Source organism: Neovison vison, chromosome 7 (assembly GCF_020171115.1).
Source record: "Neovison vison isolate M4711 chromosome 7, ASM_NN_V1, whole genome shotgun sequence".
In the NCBI taxonomy this organism is placed as follows: domain Eukaryota; kingdom Metazoa; phylum Chordata; class Mammalia; order Carnivora; family Mustelidae; genus Neogale; species Neogale vison.
Window position 1 is genome coordinate 195,107,967 of NC_058097.1, and position 16,334 is coordinate 195,124,300.

General features: G+C 37.4%; 1 protein-coding gene across 2 annotated transcripts in view; it reads left to right on the plus strand.

Annotated features, from left to right (window-relative positions):
• The window catches only part of ZFP91 (ZFP91 zinc finger protein, atypical E3 ubiquitin ligase), a 50,238-nt gene that overhangs the window by 6,493 nt on the left and 27,411 nt on the right, over nucleotides 1-16,334 (plus strand). The window lies entirely within an intron of this gene.

Here is a 16,334-nt window from a genome sequence, read left to right on the forward strand (position 1 = left end):
TTATACTGTGGTTAGGAACCAATAACTTGAATTGGTGGCTGCTTTGTAAATAATTAGCTATCAGTGATCAGGTTTCTTTGTCCTCTGAATTTTAGAATCTGAGGCTGGTATTTCATAGTTTACTAGGCAGAAGTATTTGTTCTAGGCAAATTTTTTCTGTGAGAAAACTTTGCCTGACTAATTTGTCTAGCAAATTCTTGGTGGTGTTGGCTGCTGTTGCTTGAAAGATAGGATATGTCTGCCAATAATGGAAAGTCTTGTGCTTCTTATTTAGAGATCATTTTGAAATGTTATGACGTGATGGAAATGTAGAGACAGGTGCAATCAAGTACCACAGCAGTTTTTGTTAAAACAAAGGACAAAACCTCCATACCTGCCTTTATCCAGCTAAAATTACTTTTGTGTCTAAAAAGTATGTATAAAGGAATTATTTGGGTTGCTTTGAGGAGAACTTTGAGGATGTGGTGGAAATTTCGAATTCCTTTTGGAGATGAATTAATTGCTCTTTGTGTAGATTTCTTAAACCAGAAAAGTTGGCTTGTTACATAGCTGTGCAGCTGTGGCATTCTGGGTAATGTCAGTCTCAACATCAGTCCCGTTCTAATTCACTTGTTAAATGCTCTGGATCTGGAGTTAGACTCAGGGTTTGAATTCAAGTTCTGCCTTTTATTGCAAATAATCCACTACCCGGAATCCAGTGAACACGCAGTAAAAGGTAGCTGTTTGTAAAATCTTGAAAAAGTACTCTGTGGCTCCCATTTTCATCTCTGTTGGTTCATCTTCATCTCCCGTCTTCATCTCTTCAGCTCTTATGGTAGCCGGTCAGTATGTACAGGTACCACATACATTGGAACAACTAGATCAGGGAATAAAGAAATGGAGGCTGTGATGGTCACATTTCCCTGCGCTCTTTAATATTTAGAATTCACCTCAGCTCTTCCTTTTTCTTGTCACTTCTCAGAAAGTTATTCTGCCTCTCAGGAATAGTTTTCATGTTAAGTCTGCTGAATTTTAGCTGAAGTAACTTAACTTGTACTTGTTTCAGAGGTTGAGGTTTTTTTCGAAACTTTGAACAGGTTTTGATATTTTGTAGAGGTACAGCTAGCTCTCTGTTTTATGGATATTGATAAGGTGTTTTCAGGATTTTTGTTTTGTTTTCAGAATTGTTCTTATTTACTTCAAACGACTTGAAATTACATACTTTCCTTCTGTCAAAAATAACAACCTTTGACATGTTTGAACAGATAGTTTGCACACATAGAAAACGACTCACTATTGTTTTAGAATTATTAAGTTGCAAAATGGCTTGTTCATTCTTCACACTGAAATAATAGTGGTCCCTGTTCTTGCTGTATTTATTTAATCCTTATATAATAAGTTATATATACCTGATGGGTATATATAAAAACAAGTGGAAATTTGCAAAAATAGTGTTTATTCATCCATATACTCGTGTAATTTATTAATTCATTGAATAAGTAATTGTTGAACATCCCACTATGTGTCCAGCACCACTGAACTGATTAAAATAATGTGATACAGTGTTTGATGAAGTTAAGATGTCAAGGGAAGACTTCTTTTGAGAAGGCGACATTTGAGCTGAGACCTGAATACACGATAGCCAGATGAAGAGCATCCCACACAGAAGAAGCAAAAAGGGCAAAACTTGAAACGTGAAAGCTTAGTTTACCACTGCCAGAGGATTATCGTCATCACAGTGGAGCTTCCAAGAGTGTTAGCAGAAATTTTGAGGCATGGAGCCTGGCGGGGTTCTTTTAACTTGGTTTTTTATGTTTTCCTTCTGTTCTCTGGTTTCAACCAGTACTACTTTTATGGTAATGAAGTATAGCAATAGTTTGCCTCAGTGTAGTTTATTAGTTACTCTAGTATTACTTTATCCACTAATTTTCTTTCACTTTCAAACCTCCACCTGAAACTGTACAAGATAAATCCTTATTAAAAAAGGGAGACTATAATATCTTAATGTTTATTAGAGTGAGTTTCACATGTTTTGTGGAATAGTGAATATTAGAGTCAAATGTGGTAGGTGCTTGAGTCATCAGTGTGCTAGTTTATTTGTTGCAGGACCTCTCAAGAGATTTTGATTGTGAGTAATAAGTAGCATAAATACTGGGACATCTGGGTGGTTCAGTGGTTAAGCGTCTACTTTTGGCTCCGGTCATGATCCGAGGGTCCAGGGATCAAGTCCCACATAGGGTTCCTTGCTAAGTGGGAAGCCTGCTTCTCCCTCTGCCTCTGCTTGCCACTCCCGTGCTTGTGCACCCTTGATGTCTCTAACAAATAAATAAATAAAATCATTTTTTTTAAAAGGCAATATAAATTCCACAATATGCAGTAACTACCTAACTTAATTGACTGTAAGATAGCCCCCCTCTTTTAATGGATAGTTCATAAAATTAGAATTTTTAGAAAATATTTTGAAGTACTGGGTGTTTGAAAATTTGATTGTATTAAACTCTGGGTCTCACCTTTTATTTAAAATCATTTTACTATTTTTAGTTACCCTTGTTATGGATGGGGTAGTAAGATTGCCTTGATGGAGTCAGCAAATAAGTTCATAATAGATCTGGGAATTTACTTAGCTTCTTTAGAGCTTTGACTATTTGGCTTATTTAGTTTATAATCAACATATTTCCTGGAATTACTATTAAAATATTAGCTTGTTTTGATAATTCTTTCCTCGATCACATCCTCAGTTTGTGTTCTCATTGATCTAATTTATAGATAATAGTTCTGTGTTCCTTTTTTTTAAGATTTTATTTATTTGAAAGAGAGAGCATGACCAGGGGGAGGGGCAGGAGCAGGGGTAGAATCAAGACTCTCTGCTGAGCAGGGAGCCTGTCAGCCCCAAGACCCTGAGATCATGACCTGAGCCGGAGGCAGACACCCAACCGACTGAGCCACCCAGGCACCTCTCTTCCTTTAAAAAATTAAAATTTATTTACTTTAATAAATTTAATAAATTTAGCAATTATCAATTTTATTTCATCAGAGTATTTCATTTTTCCTATTTTAGAATACCTTGGATTATTTCTTACCCTGTCATTTCCAGTACTCTTAAACAACATTTTTGTTATTCTTAAATAATAGAACAGTCATTCCCACCGGTTTTTTCCCCTCCGTTGAGAAAAATCTAATTTATAATTTTTACCGTTTAGTTTTTGTACAAAAGGGTGATCTGAGAAGTTACTCAGGACATTGTCTTCACAATTCTTTCTTGAAAGATTTTGAGTCTCCTTGGCGATAACCTGGTTTCCCTAGTTAAACTAAAGTCTTACTGGTTTTGAATAGAAGTGTTCTGGAAGGAGATTAAGTTAAAAAAAGCATATACTTAGTTTCAGTCTTAACTCTCAGTGTACGATCACCTTTAACGGAAGCATTCTTCACAAATTAAATCATACTCTTCTGAAATGGCTTAAATAAAAGTTTAAAAAAGAGAGCCTTATTTTCCTTAACTTCTTAATACTGCTGATATTGGAATATTTCAAAATGGACTTTACTAATTATTTGTGGGAAACAAATAATAGCTAATTATAGAAATACACCTGATCAGGTTTCAGAAACTGGAGTTTCTGACTCTTAGGATAATGTTCATGTCTCAAATGGCTGACAGTATGTATAGCATTTTGTCTGTCACTTTCTAGGCCTTTTCTTAAGGTAACAGGAACTATGTTATATCTCTCAGTATGAGAATGATCTACTCAGACATCTCATTCCTTGTTGGGAATGCCCCATGTCCTTTAAACCAATTTTAGTTCAAATATCTTGGCTTCCTGTGGTTCTTCCACTCCATTCTAGTTTTCTAGAAGTACAGACATACCTCACATACATATGGATTGTGATATGGGCTTAGAAAGTACATGCACTTATCAGCTCACTTCAGTTTGGGATATTTTATGATTCAGATAAATGAGTCTTTCTGTCCCTTACATAGAAAGAAAGAATTCTGTAACAGTTCACCATTTTGATTTCACTTATATAGAAACCATCTCAGACAACCATTGTAAGTTTATTTTGTAATATATAGTAATTATTTTATATTGAGATCCAATTCCTGCCATAACCACTTGAGAAGTGCAGCAGAACGCCCTGGTGGAAGTAAACTGAAGCAGGAGTGGACAAGAACCTCTGACAAAAAGGAATTAGCTCTGCTGTCATGCCCCTTGACCTTTTAAGTCCAAGAAGGATCAAGCGTCTCTGAATTAAAACTAGCCAGATTGATCTAACTACATCAAGGCAAAGGCAAAGACCCCTTTAGATTCAGTACAAGTAATTGTCTTAGAGGTAACTGTGGTTGTATCTTTTGCCTGTACATGATCTGCTTTGATCCCAGTTAAGCTCCCAGCTTGTATCCTAGCTTCTTATTGGCTGATTCTGCTTGTGACTTTGCCTCTTTTAGAATTTCTAAACCCTATATTCTTCACTGTGACTCTCCCTAAATTTTGTCAGGTATCTGTTGATTTATAACAACTGTCCAAAAACTCAGTGGTTTAAAATACAAAAATTTGTTATTTCTCAGTTGGGCTCTTCCCTCTTCTCATTGGTCTTTCAGTGTAGACATTTTCATGTCATGGTAGTCTCAAAGCAGTGTTCCAAAAAGGTTGAAGGCAAAAGCTGCAAGGTGTTTTGATGCCGCCTCACATAATACAAGATGGAACATACCAAAAAATCAGTTGTATTTCTACATATTAGTAACAAATATATTTCAAACAAAATAGATTTCAACAAAACGTTGAAATTATAAAATGAACAAATTATACCATTTCAGTAGTATCAAAAAATATGAATTGCTTAGGGATAAATCTCATAAGACCTGAAAGTACAAAACACTGTTGAGTGATATTGAAGACTTAAGTAAATGGAACAAATGATGTACCATCATGGGTTTGTGGGCTCGATATTGTTAAGATGTCATTTCTCCCCATTTTGATCTACACATGAAATCTAATCCAAATCAAAATTCCAGTACATGTGTTTGGTTTATTTGTTTTTGGAGAGTTTTGCCCTTGCAAACTTCTTCAGGGAGTTGACAAACTGCACTTTGAAAGCCTTAACAGGAACCCCACCATGTTTCTAAGAGTGGGGTTGATTGTTTAAGGAAAGAGGAAGGGATAAAACATACTTGGTGGGTACCCAACCCCGGCTACTATTACATGCATATCCAATAATTTGTTTAACCCTTACTTGATTGATTAAAGGTCACTTGATAATTCTCAGTGTTTTTTCTAGGATTACAGGTGATATTTTTGAAAATCTTTTAAGGTAACACGATTCATATGCAGAAGTATTCTTGTCATAAATCTACAGCTTTGCGAATAGTCACAAGGCAAGCTCAGTTATGTAATCATCAGCCAGCTCAAGAAATAGAACCTGATCGACCACCCCTAAGTATAACCAGCATTCTGACTTTGAACAGCACAAATCTCTTTGCCTTTTTTTGGATCCTACATATATAGAAAAGTAGAGTATGTACTCTTAGGAAGGCCTTCTTTGCTCAGCATTATGTGAGGTTTCTCTAGGTTGTGTTTTTAGAGATTGTTCATTTTCGTTGTTGTAGGCCAGTGTGGAATAAAATGATTTATTCATTTTACTGTTGGTTAGTATTTGGGTAGCTTTTAGTTATTGGCCTTTATGACTAGTGATGTGTTGCATATGTATTAATATTTTATTGAGACATAATTTTCATATCATGAAATACACCCATTTCAAGTGTGTAATGCTGTCCATATAGGTTTTCCTTCTCTGGGCATTTTATAAACGGACTTGTACATAGAGTATGTGTTTTTTTGTTTTTTGTGTCTGGCTTTCACTTTGCATAATTTTGAGGTTAATTTATGTTGTGGCACGTATCAATATTTCATTCCTTTGTGTGGTATTTCTGTGTATGGAAATACTCCATTTGATTTGTCCCTCAGTTAATCTACTTTTTAATATGATAGTGTGAATATTCATGGGGAAGCTTTTGTGTGAATGGATGCTTTTATTTCTTTTGGGTAGATATCTATGAGGGAAATTTCTAGATTGTATATGGTTAAATGTATGCTAAAGAGACTGGCAAAGAGTTTTGCATAGTGGCTGTGACATTTGTGTTCCCTAGTGATCAATGAGGATTTCTGTTTCTCCACAATCTAAACAATGTTGTTACTGTCATTCCACTATCCTGTCAAGCCAGCCACTTTAGGATGGTGGGGCACATGGTAAGACCAGTGAATTCCGTGAGCATGGGTCCATTGCTGCATTTCATTTGCTGAGAAGTGAGTTTCTTGTTCAGAAGAAATGCTGTGTAGAAAACCATGACTGGGATAAGGCATTCTGTAAGTCCATAAATGGTATTTTTTACAGAAGCACTGTATGCAGGGAAGGCAAATCCATATCCAGGGTGTTGATTTATTGCCACTTCCATAGTGGAATGGAACCTGCCATTAGGGAGCTGGCTGATGATCCTGGGGAATGGTACTATAGCAGGGACTTCTTGCTGGTCTCTGCTGTTAGCAGATGGCACTCCGCAGTGCCTGTACCCACATCGTCCTTGGTGAGAGTCTGGTTTGGTTTCCAGCAGTCTCAACTCTACAGCTGTAGGAAGTAGGGATTTCTTTCAGGACAGGCATAGAAACGTTCAGGTCATTTATGTGATGCTTCAGCTTGGAATTGAGTCCCTCAGCACATGCCTGTGTTTCTCAACTTTGTCCAGTGCATTTAGAAGCAGCCAGCCAGTTTCATCTTAATCAGCTTGAAATATTCTAAAGTAGCGAATACATGATAACCAGAACTTTGTCTCTTATTTAGTAAGTATTTGATCAGGAGTACGCATTGGTGATTTTTTTTTTTTACCTATTTTTATTGCTATATCATGCAGTTGACATTCAGTGTTCTCTTTAGTACTGAAAAATAGAGTCATTAGTGCCTTTAAATCTAATCAAAGAAACAATTCCAGAAATCCCAGAACCAGTTCAGAAAACATCCTCAAGATTCTCTTCTAATAGGAAATTTATAGCAATACAGGCCTGTCCCAAGAAGCAAAAAAAAAAATCTCAAATGAACAACTCAACCTTACACCTAAAGAATTAGAAAAAGAACAAGCAAAACCCAAACCCAGCAGTAGGAAGGAAAAAATAAAGAGCAGAGTAGACATAGACAAAAATAGAAACTAGGAGCTGGTTCTTTGAAAAGTCAACAAAATTAGGGGCATCTGGGTGGCTCAGTTGGCTAAGCATCTGACTCATGATTTTGGCTCAGGTCATGATCTTAGGGTTGTAAGATCAAGCCCTGCATTTGGCTTCCAGTTCAGCATTCAGCATAATGTCTGCTAGTGAATCTCTCTCTCCTTCTGCCCCTTCCCCTGCTCACACATGTGTGCACACACGTTGTCTCTAAAATAAATAAAAATAATAAAAAATAAAAATAAATCACCAAAATTGGTAAACTTTTATCCAGACTCATTTAAAAAGGAGAGTGAGGACTCAAAATTAGAAATGAAAGAGGAGAAACAAAACCGACACCACAGAAATACAAAGGACTGGGGCACCTGGGTGGCTCAGTCTGTCTAACTTGTCTGTTTAACTTGTCTGTCAGTCTGTTTAACTTGATTTTAGTTCAGATCTGATCTCAGGGTCATTGGTTCAGGCCCCATATTGGGCTCTACATTGGATAGAGCCTACTTAAAAAAAAAAAACAACAAAAGATTTATAAGAGAATATTATGAAAAATTAAATGCCAAAAAATTGGACAACCTATAAGAAATGAATAAATTCCTAGAAACATACAACCTCCCAAAAATGAATCAAGAAAAAATAGAACATTTGAACGGACTGATTACCAGCAATGGAATTGAATCAGTAATCAACAAACTCCCAACAAGCAAAAGTCCAGAACCAGAGGGCCTCACAGGTGAATTCTACTGAACATTTAAGGAACAATTAATACCTGTTCTTCTTCAACTATTCCAAAAACTGGAAGAGGAGGGGAAGCTTCCAAATTCATTCTCTGAGGCCAGCATTACCTTGATACCAATACCAGATAAAGACACTACCAAAAAAAGAGAACTACAGGCCAATATATCTGGTGAACATAGATGCAAAATTCCTCAACAAAATACTAGCAAACTGAATCCATCAATACATTTAAAAAATATTCGCCACAATCAAGTAGGATTTTTTTCCCCCTTGGACACAAAGCTTGCACAGTATTTGCAAAGCAATCCGCATGATCTATCACATCAGTAAGGGAAGGGATAAAAACATGATCATATCAATAGGTGCAGGAAAAGCATGTGACAAAGTAAAATATTCATGAGAAAAACCCTCAACAAAGAAAGTTTAGGGGGAACAAACCAACAGAATAAAGGTCATATATGAAACCCCCCAACTAATATATTCATTTGTGAAAAACTGAGCACTTTTAAGATCAGGAACAAGACAAGCATGTCTACTCTTAACACTTTTGTTTAACATAGTACTGGAAGTCCTAACCACAGCACTCAGAGAAGAAAAAGAAATATAAGATATCCAGATTTGTAAGGAAAAAGTGAAACTGTCACTATGAACAGATACTAAAAGCCCTAAAGACTGCACCAAAAAGCTGTTAGAACTGATAAATGAATTCAGTAAGGTCCTGTGATATAAAATTAACATAGAGAAATCCATTGGATTTCTAGACACTAATAATAAAGTAGCAGAAAGAGAAATTAAGAAAATAGTCCCATTTACTAGTTGCACCAAAAATAATAAAATAGCAGGAGTAAACTTTACCAGGTTTACTCCTTGACTTGACTATACTCTGAAAACTATTAACACATTGATGAAATAAATTGAAATGACACAAATAAGTGGAAAGATATTTCATGCTGATGGATTGGGAGAACAAATATTGTTAAAATGTCTCATACAGCCAAAAGCAGTCTACAGATTTAATGTAGTCCCTATCAGAACACCAACAGCATTTATTTTATTTATTTTTTACAAAACTAGAACAAATAATCCCAAAATGTGTGGGGAGCCACAAAAGACCCTGAGTAGTAGCTAAAGCAGTCTTGGAAAAGAACAAAACTGGAGGTAAAACAATCTCTGATTTCAAGCTATACTACAAAGCTATAATAAAGCAGTATGGTACTGGCACAAAATAGACACATATATCAGTGAATAGAATGGAGAGCCCAGAAATAGATCCATGATTTTCTGGCCAATTTGTCTTTGATAAAGGAGGCAAGAATATATAATGGGAAAAAGACAGTCCCTTTAATAAATGATGTTGGGAAAACTGGGATAGCTACATGCAAAAGAATGAAACTGGACCACTTTATTATGCCATATACAAAATAAACTTGAACTAAAGACCTAAATGTGAGACCTGAAACCATATAAATTTTAGTAAAGAACATAGGCATTAATTTTTCTGATATTGGCCATAGCAACTTTTTTTCTGTCTCCTAAGGGGAAACAAAAGCAAAAATAAACTCTTGGGACTATATCAAAATAAATGCTTCTGTGCAGCAAAGAAAACAATCAACAAAATAGTCTACTGAATGGGAAAAGATACTTGCAAATGACATACTCAGTAAAGTTTTAGTATCAAAAATATATAAACCCTGATATGAGGAAGTGGTGATGCAACATGGGGGCTTAAGTGGGTAGGAGAAGAATCCATGAAACAAGATGGGATAGGGAGGGAGACAAACCATAAGTGACTCTTAATCTCACGAAACAAACTGTGGGTTGCTGGGGGGGGGGTGGGAGAAGGGGAGTAGGGTTATGGACATTGGGGAAGGGTATGTGCTTTTGGGTAAATTGGAAGGGGAGGTGGACCATGAGAGACTATGGACTCTGAAAAACAATCTGAGGGGTTTGAAGTGGCGGCGGGGGGGGGAGGTTGGGGTACCAGGTGGTGGGTATTATAGAGGGCACAGCTTGCATGGAGCACTGGGTGTGGTGAAAAAATAATGAATACTGTTTTTCTGAAAATAAATAAATGGGAAAAAATATATATATATATTAAAAAACTATAACCCAACACCAAAAAAACCCAGTTTACAAAAATGGGCAGAAGACATGAGTAGACATTTCTCCAAAGAAGACCTCCAGATGACTAACAGACACATGAAAGGATGCTCAACATCACTCGTCAGGAAAATGCAAGTCAAACCACAGTGAGGAAAAAAAAGGCAAGAGATACTCCCTTACACCTGTCAGAATGGCTAAAATCAAAAACACAAGAAACAAGTGTTGGTGAGGATGTGGAGAAAAAACACTCTTGTAGTGTTGGCAAGAGTGGAAACTGTGCAGCAACTATGGAAGACTGTATGGAGAGTGCTCAGAAAATTAAAAACACTACTGTATGATACAGTTAATTCCAGTACTGGGTATTTACCCAATGAATATGGAAACACTAATTCAAAAAGATACATGTATCCCTGTGTTCATTGCAGCAATATTTACAATAGCCAAATTATGGAAGCAACTCAGGTGTCCATCCATAGATGAATGGGTAAACAAGAAATGGCTATATATACATATATAATGGGATATTACTGAGCCATTAAAAAAGAGTGAAGTTTTGCCATTTGCAGCAACATGGATGGATCTAGAGGGTGTAATCCTAAGTGAAATAAATGAAAGATAGCTATCCTAGGATTTTATTATATGTAGAGTTTAAGAAATGAACAAAGAAAAAAAAAAAACCAACCCAGATTCTTAAAAAGAAAAAACTGATCGTTACCAGAGATGAGGTGGGTCCCTGGGGATGGGTGAAATGAGTGAAGGGGGGATTAAGATATAGTTACTATGATGAGCACTGAGTAATGTATAGAATTGCTGCTATATTATATACCTGAAACTAATATCACACTGTATCTTAATTATACTAGATTTAAAATTTTAGAAATGTTTATGAAATTTGAAAAAAGGATTGTCTTCCCATAGAAGCACTTTCAGTACCAGAGTATTAATATTAGTTGGGGTCCTTGAGTGAAGCAGAACTAATAGGAAGTATACAGAGAAAGGTTTATTTTTTAAGGAATTAGCTTATGTGATTGTGGCAGCTATCAAAATCCACAGGGCAGATCAGCAGACCGGAAATTCAGAAAAGAGGTGGTCTTGTAATCTTAAAACTAAACTTCATGAAATCTTTGCTCCTAGGCCTTCAACTGATTGGATAAGGCCCACCCACATTATAGAGGGTAGTTACTCCGAGTCTACTGATTTAAATGTTAATCTTATCTTTAAAAAGGACCTGCACAGCAACATTTAGACTGCTGTTTGACCAAACAACTAGGCGGGGTTGGAGAGGAGGTGGTTTGCCACACAGCAGTCAAGCAATTCTCAGACACCAGCAGGATATCCAAGAATTCAACTAAATTCTCACTGTGAGCGCCTGGGTGGCTCAGTTGTTTAAGTACTGCCTTTGGCTCAGGTCATGATTCTGGAGTCCTAAGATCAAGTCCCACATCGGGCTCCCGAGTCTGCTTCTGCCACTGCCCTGTCTCCTCTCGTGCTCTCTCTCAAATAATAAAATCTTAAAAAAAAAAAAAATTCTGTCACTGCCTATAAGGAAATAGCCTCAGATTCCATAGATTAAGGGCTCGGTCTTATAAGACTCCTCCCCCACTCCCCATTCGGATACCGGTAGGAGGTCCAGGTTGTTACCTGTTCTGAACAACTAGCTATAAATCACAAGTTCCTGTGACCCCCTCCTTGTGTTCAGTTAATTTGCTAGAGCTACTCACAGAACTCAGAAACATTTTACTTACTGAGTAGCTGGTTTATTATAAAAGGATATAACTAATTTAGGAATGCCAGTTGAAAGAGATGTATAGAGCAAGGTATGGGGGAAAAGGGCAAGAAGCTTCAGTAACTCAACTAACATGAGCTGGATACTTGATGAGTCACAGATAGAAGCTACACCAGGTAAGTTGTTACAGAAAGGAAACTTTATTTGCAACAAATAAAGTGATCTCGGAGAATAACTGCCAAAGCTGTGATGCTCCTAGTAAGGGTGAATGGGTTCCTTTTATTTAGGGTTAGGATGAATATTTAGATAGAGAAAGTTTATCATATGTAGAGGCTGGTGAAGGCCATATATGTACCTTAAGGAAACATGTATATGTTACAGAAATGAGGCTTGTGCTCCTTGGGCAGAGATTTTAGTATTATAATGAGGTAACAGTTGTTGGTCATTTTAGAGGTTACTCCATGGTCCATCTAGGCAGGCGCAAGTCAGGAGTTACACTCAAACTGGTTTGGGTGGTCTGGGTGGTCTCGACTGACTTGAGGTCTTGTCTGGACAGTCACTATTGCTTGAGGGGTGGTTTCGGTTTCCACTGCTTGAGTTAAGAGATAAGCTAGAAAGAAGAGCTTAAGTAAAAAATGTGAGACAAAGGTCAGTGAGCACAAGCAGGTGGGCAGTAAAGGTCAGGTCTTGGGGTCTAACTGGTGTTATTTCCCTCCTTAGTCAAAGCATGCCATTTTCCCCAAATCTCCATGGGTTTACCAACCTGGAAGCTCTTTGAACCCTGTCTTGGGTTTTTATAGAGGCTTCATTGTGGTCCTGTATAAGTCATTGGCTGTTGGTGTTCCAGTCAAGCACCAGGCCCTTGTCTCTCTAGAAGTACTTAGGAGGTTGGGGGAGGGAAATAAAAGTTCAACCTTCTGGCAACCTACCTTCCTTAGGTGGGGTCGGAAAGTCACATTATTAACATGACAAGAAACACTTCTGTCACTCTTAACAGGAAATCGCAAGGGTTTGGATGAAGACCTAATATATATTTTTCTTACAGATCACAACACCACACTAGCCAAGTTGACACACAACACATAAATGACACTAAATTAAAATTCATGTCTTACGTTTATAGCAGATTTTGTTATTTGTTAACTGTCACTTTTGCGTTCTCTATTTAATTTGATCTTTTATCCCGTTTCTTAACCCTTTCTGCTCTGGTTGTTTTCTCTGCTTAACACCTTTTCTTCGAGGTTTTAATTCTTGCTGTCATGTTTTTAATTTCCAAGAGCTTTTTTTTTTTTTTTTTTTGAGTGTATTACTTTTGTTTGTTTGTTTGTTTTTTAGAAGATGTATTTATTTTAGAGAGCAAGTGTGAATTAGGGGAGATGTAGAAGAAGAGAGGGAGGATCTAAAGCGGATTCCCTGCTGAGCCCGGAGCCCAGGTCAGGCTGGATCTCATGACCCTAAGTTCACCATCCAAGGCATAGTCAAGAGTCAGCTGTTTAACTAACTGAACCACTCAGGTGCCCATATTCTTTAACTATAAACTTAACTAAAACTTACCATAATAGGACATATTAATGTATATACATACTTTTTTTTTCCTTCTGTTCCCTGAATTGCCCATTTCTTTCAGGTGGTTTTTCCCATTTGTTTCTTTAGCCTCTCAGAAATTTTCATCAAGTTTTGGGTGTTCCCTGACTTCTGATTTTTAGAGTAAAATACCAAAGTGCTGATTGGGGGGGCTGTATGCATAGATTAGACTTCTGTCCACTATAAAGGGATGATGTGGGCCTGGTCTTTCCATAGGCCATTTCTGTTTCTTCAGAGAAATTCTGGTACTTAGGGTTACATGAGGTAGGTGGGAGATCAGTGAGGAGGGTCCTTAGCATTTATTATTTTTGCTTCCATTTAATTACCCCTATTCTCTGATAATACTTCACCTCTACTCTTACCTGAAACTTTTGATGCCAGAACACGTCTAGTTCAACCTTTCCTAAATCATAAGCCTCTGCTCAAAAGGAGGGATAGTTGCAGGCAGCTTGGGATGAAAGGGTCTGGGTGTTCAAATTCAAACTACTTTTCAAACCTTCCACCTGCTCTTTTCTTTTTTCAGTCTTAACTCTTTGCACCCTCTTTCAGAGGCACCTTGTGACTCTGATTCCTGTTTCTTTCTGAAGTGGCTGAGAGTGTATACGTGTGTGTGCTTGCTTGCTTGCTACTTGTTTATTTCCCCACCTTCTAGTGTAAGTTTAAACTCTACTTGATGTATAGAGTCTTTATCACTATCCTCGTTTTGGTTTTCTAAAATTTTGTTGAAATGAAATCATAGAACTTTTGTCTCCTTTTGAGTTCCTTTGCTTCTTAGTCACTTTTAGTTCTTTTCTGTCATTTTAATGACGTTTTAGAAGGAAACAGACAAAAAAATGTGTTTCAGTCTGCTGTGTTTAATAGAAGTTCCCCTGCACGATATTTAAAACTTAAAACCTTGATTAATTGCAGTATTCCTCATAATTCCATCAAATCTATGTAACATACCACCAAATCTCTTTGTTGTTTTGTTTCTTATATCTGAGAATGTGAAGTGTGAAAGAGTAAATCATAATGTTTATGTTGGAGATAATCTCAAGAGTTCATAATTTTATAGATGAGAAAATTGAGACTATCAGTTATGTTTTTCGCTTTAGAATACAACATCCTGACTTAGTGTCTTAATACAGTTTTATTTCTCATTGTTCTTTGGTTGGCTGGGGGTTTTCCTGCAGTTCTTCTGGGCTCATTGGGCAGCTGCAGTCACACAACAGCTGAAACGGCTGGACGGGGCGAGATGGGTACGCTGGCATGTGTGGCAGTTGGTGCTGGCTGTGAGCCAGCACCATGGTTTTCCTCCTTATGGCCTCTCATCCTCCACTAGGCTAGTCTAGCGTCTTAATAACATGGCAGTCTCTGGGCAGCTTTCCAAGAGGACAGGCCTCACTTGGAAAAGTGCTTCTCAAACCTCTGCTTGTGTCACATTTGCATCTTATATTCTATCACCAGAACTCTTTATATTCTGTTGTTTTGGACTTTCTGTATCACTGAAAATCTTGGGCTTTGCAGTAAAGCCAAAGGATTAGAAAGTTGATTGTTAACGTGGCTTTAGGAAAAAAAAGATTCTAGGAGATGGAGAAATAGTAATTCCAATATTTCCTAGCATCAGGTTACTTGGTAACTCATGCATCCTTTTCTAAATGTGTTGCCAGAACCACGATGTCTGACCACTGGATTCGTCATTTTTTGCTGTGTAACAAATTACCACAAGCTGAAAACAACACCCGTTTGCCATCTCTTAGTTCATCTGGGTCAGGAGTCTGGACACAGCTTGGCTATATCCTCCACTTTGGGTTTCACGAGAGTCTAAAGTTAAAAGAGGAGATGACCAGTAGATAGTTGGTTATAAAAGTTTGGGCTTTTAGACAGTACTTGAACTCAGAGTGGATGAAGTCATGCAGGTATTTTCAGTAAAAAGAGAAGCAGGCCTGTGAACACCAACATTTCAAGAAGAGTATGGAGGCCCCAAATGAGACCAAGAAGGATGAAAGGCCCAGGAAGAATAAATGGTAGAAATGAAGGAAAGGCAAAGCATTTTAAGTTTTCGGAGGGGGTAGCTGGGATAGTAGTGGCAGATGCTACCAAAAGATTATACATGATTAAGAACAGAAAGGTATCATTAGCTTTAGTTGAAGGGATCTGTGGATTAACTATATTCCATTACAGTTTTCTTTGTCTTATTTTCAAATCCTCTTTTATTTTGTGCACTTAAAAAATAATAATCCTGAGGGGACGCCTGGGTGGCTCAGTTGGTTAAGCAGCTGCCTTCAGCTCAGGTCATGATCCCAGCGTCCTGGGATCGAGTCCCACATCGGGCTCCTTGCTCGGCAGGGAGCCTGCTTCTCCCTCTGCCTCTGCCTGCCTCTCTGTCTGCCTGTGCTCACTCTCTCCCTCTCTCTCTGACAAATAACTAAAATCTAAAAAAAAAAAAAAAAGTAATAATAATCCTGAGAAAGGAGTATATAAGCTTTACCACATCCTCCAAAGGAGTCCATGACACACAAAGGTGAGAGGACCTGCTCGACATTGTTGACCTTGGTAAAAGCAGTTTTAAAGGAACATTGGTATCATAACCAAAGTGCAAGATCAAGAGATAATGATGTAGAATGCCAAGATAGAGGACAGAACTGAGTTCCAGATTTCTTTACTGTGAGAGTATCACCATTAAAGAGCATAGTCTTCAAAATGGATTTGAACTCTGCTTTGCTTTGACTTAACACGTGACCTTGGGAAGTTTTCTTAACTTTCCCATGTCTCAGCTTGCCTATCTGTAAAATTGAGAAAGTATGTAATGAGTGCTTAATGAGAGTATTGAGAATTCATTGTAAAATGAATCAGTGAACTACTTAGAACAGTGGCAGTCACATTTTAATATTCCTTATTATTGGTCATTAATTAGGTTAGCTCACGTGCTAAATCCATTTTTAGGTGATTTTGTGTGTGTGCTGTATTTTCATTGTATATTGATTTGTACTTTAATTATTAAAAGGCAACTCTTTCCCAGTGTATGG